The sequence below is a fragment of the Lygodium microphyllum genome, chromosome 30 (genome assembly GCF_053477565.2).
Source record: "Lygodium microphyllum isolate KBCC chromosome 30, Lygodium_microphyllum_v1.1.10, whole genome shotgun sequence".
In the NCBI taxonomy this organism is placed as follows: Eukaryota; Viridiplantae; Streptophyta; class Polypodiopsida; order Schizaeales; family Lygodiaceae; genus Lygodium; species Lygodium microphyllum.
The window spans coordinates 19,393,605-19,404,058 of record NC_141164.1 but is presented as its reverse complement, the minus strand read 5'-3'; positions in this window follow the sequence as shown (position 1 = coordinate 19,404,058).

Sequence of the window (10,454 nt, the reverse complement as noted above, 5' to 3'; positions counted from 1 at the left end):
CCTGAAAATTCCTGCAGGTTCCATGGAGGTTCAGCCCCAAGATCTGTCCATATCTCTCTCATCTCTGATCTTCATGACCAAAAACCACCTGGAATAGAACCTATTCATCAGGAGCTTCAGATTGAGCACAAGATTGCTCAAGATTGGGCAGCATTCAGGCCAGAAATAGCCCCGAAAATTGCGGTGCAATTTTCGGGCTGATTCCAGCCCTGCCCTGCTTCAAGCTTACTTCCTCTCAGCCTTGGCACTCTTCTTGATCCATTCCAGGCATAAATCTTCAGCCATATTGAGATTCTCAGCCACATTTAAAGATTCCTCAGCTCCTCTTGAACCCTAGGTGAACAGTCCATGGGCAGCCATGAAAGCTTCAGCCCAAGCTTCCATTTCTTGATAATTACTTGAAGATTCTTCATCCTTTTGGCCCGTGGAATCATTTCAGCAAGGATTCTTCAACAAATTGCAAGGATTAAGCACGGGATGGCTAAAGACTGAGGATCAAGAGCTTCTATGGAGCAAAAATTTGGGGGAAACGGGTTTAATGCTTCAATTTCAAGCATTTGAAGCTTCAAGATTGGTCTCAACCATCAGATAAGCAAGCCTTATGGATTATTTTGCTAACATTGGACAACCGGGAGCCCTATCAAGCATTTGGCAAGTCATTTTCAGCCATGTCAAGGTATTTCTCTTCAATTTTTAATCTCTCTCATTAATCCAATTGCTGAGCTTAAGCCATTTGACTGAGAGATTAAAGAATTGAACATTTTCATCAAATTCTCAGCCAACCTTTGCTTGAATTCATCTATTCATGAATGCAATGCTTGCCTAATGCGTATTAGCTTCAATCAGTGAATTAAAGGCCTCAATCTGAGGTTTCAGCATAACATTTGAATCTTATTGATTGAATACATTGATTGGTGCCTTTATTTACTCTAATCCAATTGATTGGTTGATTCTCTCTTGCCTAAATTGGAAAATTGTAAAAGGGTAAGTATTAGCAATCAGTGAGTCGCTGAATTGCATAGGTAAAACCCTTCTCCCATCTCAAGTTTTCTTATCTCAATCAATTGCATCTCATGAAAGGCTGAATGGATATTTTTGAATTGCATATCATGCTGATTGCTTAGCACACTAGCCTCTGCCATGTTGATATTCCCACCGAGGAAAAAGGTGGATGCCGGGGAAGATATTGCATATCATGCTGATTGCTTAGCACACTAGCCTCTGCCATGTTGATATTCCCACCGAGGAAAAAGGTGGATGCCGGGGAAGATAGTGGGACAAAAGAGAGGTGACTCTCCCTCACTATCGAAGATCCCGAAGGGGTGCAACCAACCGACCCGAGGGAAACTTTGCCCACCTCCCGGTGATTCGGAGCCCGTGTAGGGAGCCTGTCCTGCCGTTTTATCCCTCACATAGGTACAGCGAGTGGAGGATTGAAGATTGAAGACTTTCCAACGACTCAAGTACCTACTGGACTAAAATAGGGTAAAACGGGGAATTTACAGGTTACCCACAGGGTATTTACAGGTGGATACAGGTACACCCTTCATTACTGAAGCACAGGTGCAGGTACTACAGAGTACCCACAAGTCCTATATACCCCTTTGCAGGGTTTGGTAGCCATTTGAGGTTACTCACCTGCATTACAGGGTCAAAACAGGGCACTTATAGGTCTAAATAGGGTGCAGGACTGGACAGTTCAGACTCTGAAATTCAGTTACAGAATTTTCTGTCCTAAACCTATTATAGCGTGCTATAGCTCATCTCAAAGAGGGCATTGTTAGCTTCAATTCGCACAAAAAAGTTCTGCAATCGGAGTTTTCTAGCCAAAGTTATAGCCGTTTTACTGACAGGGGGTACTGCAGGACTGCACTAGTATGGCAGGACATAAAGGCAAAAATAAGGTCCATGAGGATTATACGCAGCAAATCAGGGATTCCATGATGGAAAGTATACTTCAAGAGAACCCTGAAGAGTTTCAACAACAAGGGGAAATTAGTATACTCAATGATACTTTGTGTACTCATGAACTAAGGCATAGAGAGCGACATGAGGCCATGTTGTCAAGAATGGATCAGATGGTTCAATCTACTGATCAAACCAAGGCTCTTATGGAAAAGTTAAAATTATCCAATTATCAACTTTCGGCACAAATCTCTAAACTCATACAATTGCAAGTGGCATCAAAAGAAGTTAATGAGAAGGCTTGTTTAAACAGTGACCCTTCAGTCCCACTTCAGCCATCCAACCAAAATGGTCATGGAGATGGGATCATTGGAGGCATACCAAATAGTCAGTATGAAGTAGGAGAAGCTTCACAAAGTTATGATGACTATTTGGGCAGTTTGAATGGAGCCAATACTCAAACTTTTGGACTGCATACTCAGAATTCCAGGGGTGCCTTACCAACATGAAGATTACATGGTAATTCTCAGCCACCTGTTGGAAGATTTCAGTCTCAATTTGGGGATTCTGTACTTAGAAATCCTGATCAGCCAGTTTTGGGACAGCAACCCTTTCATGATAGAGAATTCAAGGACAAAATTGTTTTATCCAAATTCAATGGCCAGTCATCTTCACCATCATAATTAGAGGAATGGACCTCTAAGATGGACTCTTATTTTGACATATTTCCTAAAACTGATGATATGAAGATACACTTTGCCTCCTTGCACTTAGAAGGATTTGCCCACACTTGGTGGAGGTATATCAAAAAAGAGAATGTACTTATTGAGAATTGGGAAGCTTTCAAGGCACTTATGGCTGAAGTCTTTGTTTCACCTCTTGAAAAAGAGAAGTTAGAACGAAGATGGTATCGTTTGGAACAAAGGGGCCTAAGTGTAAGAGAATATACAAACCAATTCCTCAACTTGACTATGTATATGGAAAACATCAGTGATGAGGCCAAGTTACACAAGTTTATGTATGGTTTAGAACCATCCTTGTCAGCTGATGTTATGGCGCAGAATCCTACTTCACTTTTCAAGGCTGTTGATCTTGCAGAGCGCTATGGAAGAAAGTATAGGAAAGAGTCTTTATTTCAGCCGAGTTATGAACAGCCAAGGACTGTTTTAAAGCAAGGGCAAGTTGGTAACAATTATGGCAGCAATCATATGCCTAGTGGGAGCTTACGGATACCAACTTATCCTCCATTTAATGCTTCTAGGCTTCAAAGCAATTTCAGGACAGCAAACAGTCCAAAGGTTGAATTTAAGCAAGGTGACAATAAGCCTAAGTCAACTTCAACCAATACAAATTCCAAAAATATTCCCATGGATCTTTACAAGGAAAGAAAGGACAAATGCTTATGCTTCAAGTGTGGAGAAAAGTACACTCCTGACCATGCTTCAAAGTGTGTATACAAAAATGCCAAGCCAAAGTTTCAGAGTATGCTAGTTCTTGAGGACTTTGAAAATGGCATAGATGAAGCTAATGCAGTCACAATCAATGCTGAAAATGAAGATTTCGAGGATGATGGTGGACAGGAGTACTTTTATGATCCATCTGACTCTTTTCATTTTGATCCAGGTGGTGATATTCCATTTGATCCTGGTGGATTTTGTAATGAGTTGCCTGCTGCCACCAATTTTTCTATCTCTATGGATGCCTGGACGGGATCTAAGAGCCCTAATACACTTCGTATGAAGGGAAGCATATGTGGAAAGCCAGTGTTCATCTTGATAGATAGTGGCAGTACTCACAGTTTTGTCAATAAATCTATTATATACAAGTTGAATTGTGTTCCCACCGACTTACAGCAGCCCATTCGAGTACAAGTGGCTAATGGTGAAGAGGAAACCAGCACACAAATTTGCCCACAGGTTTCTTTGCAAATGGCTGAAATTTTTGAAGTCAAAGTAAACCTGATCACTTTGGAAATGGGGCCCATAGATATTGTACTTGGTTGTGATTGGTTGATGACCTTAGGCAGAATTACTATGGATTTCTCACAGTTATATATGGAGTTTTTCTCCAATGGACAGCTCATCCGTTTACAGGGAATCCCTAGTAGATCTGATTTTCAGCTTATCACCATTCAACAACTCAAGAAAGAGTACAAAAAGCGCTCACAAATATTTGTATTGCATTTGAACAAAGAAACACAGGATCATCCCAATAATTCAGCAAACCATCCAGCCTTGACAGCTCTTCTTGAGGAGTATAGAGATTTATTTGAAGTACCTACTTTATTGCCTCCTAAGAGAGCGGTGGATCACCCCATTGATTTGGAACCCAACTCAAAGACAATCAATAAGCCACCTTACAGACTATCAAAATGTGAACGAGAGGAAGTAGCCAAGCAAATCAAAGAGCTTCTTGAAATGGGATTCATTGAACCAAGTTCTTCACCTTATGCATCCCCAGTCCTGTTAGTCAAAAAGAAAGATGGATCTTTCAGAATGTGCATTGACTACATGGATCTTAATAAGATAACAGTGAAGAACAGGTATCCTATACCCAGGATAGATGATTTGCTTGATGAGCTTAAGGGGGCTCGATTCTTCACGAAGATTGATTTGAGATCAGGGTATCATCAGATTCGCATGAGAGAGGGTGATGAAGTCAAGATTGCTTTTAGGACTGATCGTGGGCTCTACCATTTCTTGGTGATGCCATTCGGCCTTACAAACGCTCCAACTACCTTTCAAAGCCTGATGAATAAGATTCTGCAACCTTTCCTCTTTCAGTCTGTCCTGGTGTTCTTTGACGACATTTTGATCTATAGCAAGACTTTACAGGATCATTTGTCGCATATGAGGAAGGTTTTTGATGTGTTGAGACATCATAGGCTTTTTGCTAAGGAGAAGAAGTGTTCTTTCATGCAGACTGAAGTGGAATACTTGGGACATATAGTCAGTGAAAAAGGAATACAAGCTGATCCCAAGAAGGTGCAATGCATAAAAGATTGGCCAACGCCTACTACTACCTACCTCTCTTAGAGGATTTCTTGGTCTATCTTCATTCTATCGCAGATTTATAAAGCATTATGCGGCAATTGCAGCCCCTTTAACTGACAAGTTGAAGAAAGAGGCTTTCTTTTGGGATGCTCTTGCAGATAGCAGCTTCAACCAGTTAAAGGAATTACTTACCTCTGCTCCTATTCTTGTATGCCCGGATTTCTCTAAAGAGTTTACTATACATTGTGATGCTAGTGGCCGTGGCATTGGGGCTGTTTTGCTTCAGGAGCATGGAGTAATTGCATTTGAAAGCCATAAGCTTACTGATAAGGAGATGGCCATGAATGTTTATGACCAGGAAATGTTGGCTATTCTGCATGCAATCAAGAAATGGCACCATTACTTATATGGCAGCCGATTCAGAGTGCATAGTGATCATCGAGTACTCAAGTATTTCTTTACTCAGTCAAATATCACTCCAAAGCAACGACGATGGGTAGCAACATTACAAATTTATGACTTTGACATCACTCACACAAGGGGCAAAGATAACATAGTGGCTGATTCTCTCTCTCGTATGTGGGCCTGCAAAGTGTCAGCCATGACAGAATTACATAGTGATTGGATTGAAGAGCTACAAGAGGCATATCTCTTAGATGAGGAATTCAGCCAAATCTTTCAAAAATTACAGCAAGGTCTTATGGAAGAAAACTCACATTACCAGCTTAAAAATGGTCTTATTTGGTGGAAGGGCAAGATTGTTATTCCCTCTACTTCTTCTTTCAAGCGGAAAATTATGGAGGAGTTACATTCTTCCCCTTTAGCTGGACATTTGGGAGTTTTCAAGACTTATGACAGGATCAGCAAGAGCTTTTATTGGAAAGGACTGTGGAAAGATGTCAAGGACTTCGTTATGAAGTGTATGCCTTGTCAGCAAAATAAGGATAGCACCCATAAGCCAGGAGGTTTGTTGCAGCCATTGCCTATTCCTACGGGTAAATGGACTCATATTACTATGGACTTTATCACTGGCTTACCTACTACCAAGAAGGGGTGGAATAGTATTTATGTGGTGGTTGACAAACTCACCAAAGCAGCTCATTTTATCCCAACAAAAATTCAATTTACTGCTTCTCAAGTGACCAACCACTTTATGGAGCATATTTTCAGATTACATGGATTACCGCAGGTGATTGTCCATGATAGGGACTCAAAGTTTATGAGTAAATTTTAGCAAGCGGTATTTACATCTATGGATACTAAGTTGGCTCCATCTACGGCTTATCATCCCCAAACTGATGGACAGACAGAGAGAGTTAATAAATGGTTGGAGACTTATCTTCGCCATTTTTGCTATGATGTCCAAACCTCATGGGATTCTTGGTTATACCTGGCTGAGTTTGCTTATAACAATTCCACTCATGCGAGCATAGGAGTTTCACCCTTTGAGGCTTTGTATGGTTACAAGGTGCCCTTACCCACAGTCATTTTTAATGAAAAGATCAACCCTCATGGGAAGGAAGAGTTGGAAAGAATGCAGACCCTTCTTCAGCAATGCAAGGTGAATCTAAGGAAGGCTCAAGATCATATGAAGATGTATGCTGATGAGAAGAGGAGTCCTTTAGAGTTCCAAGAAGGAGAGCTAGTTTTGTTAAAGGTGCCCAAATCTAAGTACTTACATTGAAAGATGGATCCAGTAATAAGCTTGCCCACAGATTTTATGGCCCTTACAGGATCCTTAAGCGGATTGGAGATTTAGCATACATACTAGAGCTTCCCTCTTCTACAAAGATTCATAACGTCTTCCATGTTAGTCAGCTCAAGCCCTATTATGGTGATCCAGTGGATTTAGTTGATGAGCTGCCACCTATTGATGAAGATGGTCTTGTTCAGTACATCCCAAAGGCTGTTATAGGTCAGCGTGAAAAGAAGCTTCGATCACGTTCTATTGTGGAATATTTGATTAAATGGAAAGGTTTACCCTCTGAAGAGGCTTCTTGGAGACCTGATTCAATATTGGATGAGTATCCATACTTGAGGGATACATTGGTGGCTGAAGTCTATTGTTTATGAAGCTAGTATTGATGCAGACTGGTTCAGGACAACACGCTGTTTTAGAACAGTTTTTGTCGTACTTCATTTTCAGAATTGAGCTATCTACATGAGCTTAAAGTACTCTTCAAGAGCTTCGTTTTGATATGTGGTACATCTCATTTGGACACTTCTATCAAAAGTTATGGCAGATTTAGTCCAGCAGGGACTGTTTATTCAGCAAGCTGTCTACTTTCTTCTGGAACTATTTGTTGAAGATTCTATGGCTCCATTTGCTTCTGAAGTTCTTCAAATCATGTATATAGTTGGGTCCTCTTTCCGTTCTTCAAATTCAATCCTTGTAATGATAATTCTTCATTCATTTCCCATTTGTAAAGCTGTAAAACAGAGTAGTACTCTGTTCTATCCATCTCTTCTTTAGTTCTTTCTAGGTTTTTTTTTTAGGACAAAAACTTTTGGGAAGGGATGGATTGTAAGAAGCTGGGAATAGTTAGAATGTTAATAATATGCCATGTCACATAGACATTGGTATATAAAGAGAGAAGTTGTAATTTTTCAGATCTTTTTGACAAATCAATACATTTACAATCTTTATCTCCCTTCTTGCTCTAAGCTTCCATGGCTTCTTCATCTTTCCTGTCTTTCTCTCTCCAATTCTAGTCTTTCTCTCTCCTCGTCACTCTTATTCTCTCTCTCCCTGCAGTCTTTCCCTCTCCTCTGCAGTCTTTCTCTCTCCTCTCTCTCTCCCTGGTTCTCTCTCTGACACTAGCATGGCCCCAAAATCAAAGAATATTAATGCAATCTCATCCTTAACTTTGCTCCATGCTCTAAGTAACTTCATACCATCATTATTTGGCTACTCACCCAAAATATCTAGGACCAAACTAGTGATAAGTCTAGGCCTTTTGCCTTGGATCAATGCTATTTTTAACTTTCCTAGTTTGCTACCTTTTTGGATACTCTTTTGTAATGTGCCCTTCTTGTTCACATACAAAGTATTCATATGCCGCAAACAATTACTTGCATGTCTCCTCACTTTTTCAATGTCTAGGCTATTGGTTTCTCTTCTTTTTAGCATTTAAAGTCACCTTGTCATGCTTATCAATCTTTGCTTCCTTTTACTTGGACTTTATCATTGCATTTTTCAAGATGAAAGACGTTTCACACAAAGCATATGTTGTACATCTTGTCTCTATTATGTGAGACATACTAGTTAGAATTGTTTTTATGCAAAAATCTCAAGTTTCCTTTTGCAAACCACAACAATACTGTTTTGTCTACTCACATGCATAAATTGATAAGAAATGAGAAACAATAATGCTTCTTAAATCTTTTTATTAATATCTTATACAACAATCACATGAAGCATTGAATTTATGCCAAGCCATCATGACATCCACCTCAAAAGTGCTTGCCAACCAAGCTAAAGCAAATACTTGCTTAAATTGGACCCAAGTGGATGGTGCTTTACCTTGGATCAAAAGACCACTGCTACTACAAAGCATTTCCCTTGAGGAATGTTGAGGACTTTCCCACCCTTTAAAGACTCAATGAAGTGACTCCCAAAGTAAGTTGTATTAAACTACTAAATGAATGTCAAAGATTTCAACTTATCTGGAGTATCATTGAAGGTATCAGCTGAAATTTTTGAGAACCATTGAAAGTATCAAAATTTAAAATTGTCTCCATTCTTTAAGTATTTACTTTACCCTTTGGTGCCTAGTTATCATTAATGAGTGGTTGCAAAAATGGTGGATTTTTTTATCATACCACCTTAACCAGCATCGAACATGGCATTTTGTGGACCAACCCAAATCCCATGGGCACCAAATATTCTAGGTGCTCTAGATGCATTGCCAAACCTTCCAATTTGCATGTCACACACCATACCAATGTGACTATACATAAGATTTTGCATACTAACTACCACACTAGGATACATCTATCTAGGCATTCCATGCATTCCTAGTAGAAACACCAAAAACATTTATGTAGTGTATATCGAAAGAAATAGTACCATAACCAACATAGCACAAAAGATAGATCCACCACCAAAATATCCTAAATAAAGTGACTCCCAAAGTAAGTTGTATTAAACTACTAAATGAATGTCAAAGATTTCAACTTATCTAGAGTATCATTTAAGGTATCAACTGAAATTTTTGTTGAAAGTATCAAAATTTAAAATTGTCTCCATTCTTTTAAATATTTACTTTACCATTGGTGCCTAGTTATCATAAATGAGTGGTCGCAAAAATGGTGGATTTTTTTGTCATACCACCTTAACCAGCATCAAACATGGCATTTTGTGGACCAACCCAAATCCCATGGGCACCAAATATTCTAGGTGCTCTAAATGCATTGCCAAACATTCCAATTTGCATGTCACACACCATACCAATGTGACTATACATAAGATTTTGCATACTAACTACCACACTAGGATACATCTATCTAGGCATTCCATGCATTCCTAGTAGAAATACCAAAAACATTTATGTAGTGTATACCCAAAGAAATAGTACCATGACCAACATGGCACAATCCACCACCAAAATATCCTGAATGTCCCACGTGTTAAGATATGTCTTGCTATGCCAACAACATATGGTATACATTTCTAAAATTTGTAGAATTTGAGAAAACAAAGGTAGGTCGATATATACAATGTAGTTTTCATGTGTGTGTGTGTGTGTTGTGGGGGGGTGTAGGGCACAGAAGAGCTGGTTGTTGATCGAGATGAAGCCATGTTCTTGATGCTCTTACACTGGAGTTTTCATTCTATGTTCTTAGGAGGGACTAAAGCACAATTTTGTTTCTTCTTATGTGATGTTAGGAGTTATTCTTGGTGGTTGAGCAATAGTATGAATATTGTTTGTCAACCTATTTTGTTTTTGTTGTAGCTTTGAGGTGTTTGGCAAGATTGTTGAGGTCAAAGTATGAGTTATTAGAGGCTAACTCCAAGTCACAAACTCATGTCGTCGCTCCTTTTCTCTCATGTCTTTGGGTTGTGTGAGAGAATTATCCTCAATCACTGCTCATGATACAACAGTTGAGAACAATCTCAATGAATTTATTGCAATATGCCACGATCCCCCATACTCAATGAGTTGATATACCCCAACAAAATGGAGCCATGAAACTAGTCTTCTTTTCAAAGAACAGTGGTGAATTTTTTATTAAGTAACTACAAGTAGCAAATATTCACACAAATAAATAATTTAGTACTTTACCAATCAAACAAGACAATCCAACATTGATTGGCTCTAAACTCTATTGCCGCTTTTAGTATTTATTGAAGCTTTATTCCAAAATTTGAGAAGTATAACTAAGAACAACCAAAGCTCTAAATTTTTAAAAGACTAGGTTGAGAATTGAGAATCCTTGCAAGTTCCTTTAACTAAAATTGCCCCAAATCCCAACAAATCAAGGCACGATCCTTGACAATTATGGAACCTTTGGCTATCAATAGCAACCACCCACCCAACCTTCAACTTGCACTTT